At 41.2% G+C, this 794-nt stretch overlaps 1 protein-coding gene across 6 annotated transcripts in view; it reads left to right on the top strand.

Moving 5' to 3' along the window:
- Nucleotides 1-794, top strand: part of GALNT11 (polypeptide N-acetylgalactosaminyltransferase 11) — a 52,317-nt gene that overhangs the window by 21,639 nt on the left and 29,884 nt on the right. The gene's annotated exons all lie outside the window — the stretch shown is intronic.

Genomic DNA, 794 nt, shown 5'->3' with positions numbered 1-794 from the left:
GTTCCAGAGAACAGCAAGGAGAGATAAGAAAGCCTTCCTTAGTGATCAGTGCAAAGAAATAGAGGAAAACAATAGAATGGGAAAGACTGGAGATCTGTTCAAGAAAATTAGAGCTACCAAGGGAATATTTCGTACAAAGATGGGCACAATAAAGGACAGAAATGGTATGGACCTAACACAAGCAGAAGATATTAAGAAGAGGTGGCAGGAATACACAGAAGAACTGTACAAAAAAGATCTTCATAACCCAGATAACTATGATGATCTGATCACTCACCCAGAGCCAGACATCCTGAAATGCAAAGTCAAGTGGGACTTAGGAAACATCACTAGGAACAAAGCTAGTGGAGGTGATGAAATTCCAGCTGGGCTATTTCAGATCCTAAAAGACGATGTTGTGAAAGTGCTGCACTCAGTATGTCAGCAAATTTGGAAAACTCAACTGTGTTCACAGGACTGGAAAAAGTCAGTTTTCACATGTATAATATCATATGTGAAACGAATCGCCAGTCCAGGTTTGATGCATGATACAGGATGCTCGGGGCTGGTGCACTGGGATGACCCAGAGGGATGGGATGGGGAGGGAGGTTGGGGGGGTGCTCAGGATGGGGAACACATGTACACCCATGGCAGATTCATATTGATATATGGCAAAACCAATACAATATTGTAGAGTAATTAGCCTCTAATTAAAATAAATTTATATTTTTTAAAAAAGTCCATTTTCATTCCAGTCCCAAAGAAAGGCAATGCCAAAGAATGCTCAAACTACCACACAGTTGCACTCATCTCAC

This window comes from Bison bison, unplaced genomic scaffold (genome assembly GCF_000754665.1).
Source record: "Bison bison bison isolate TAMUID 2011002044 unplaced genomic scaffold, Bison_UMD1.0 scf7180017864379, whole genome shotgun sequence".
Taxonomy (NCBI): domain Eukaryota; kingdom Metazoa; phylum Chordata; class Mammalia; order Artiodactyla; family Bovidae; genus Bison; species Bison bison.
The sequence above is the reverse complement of the archived record's forward strand: the minus strand, read 5'-3'. Positions and strand labels throughout refer to the sequence as shown.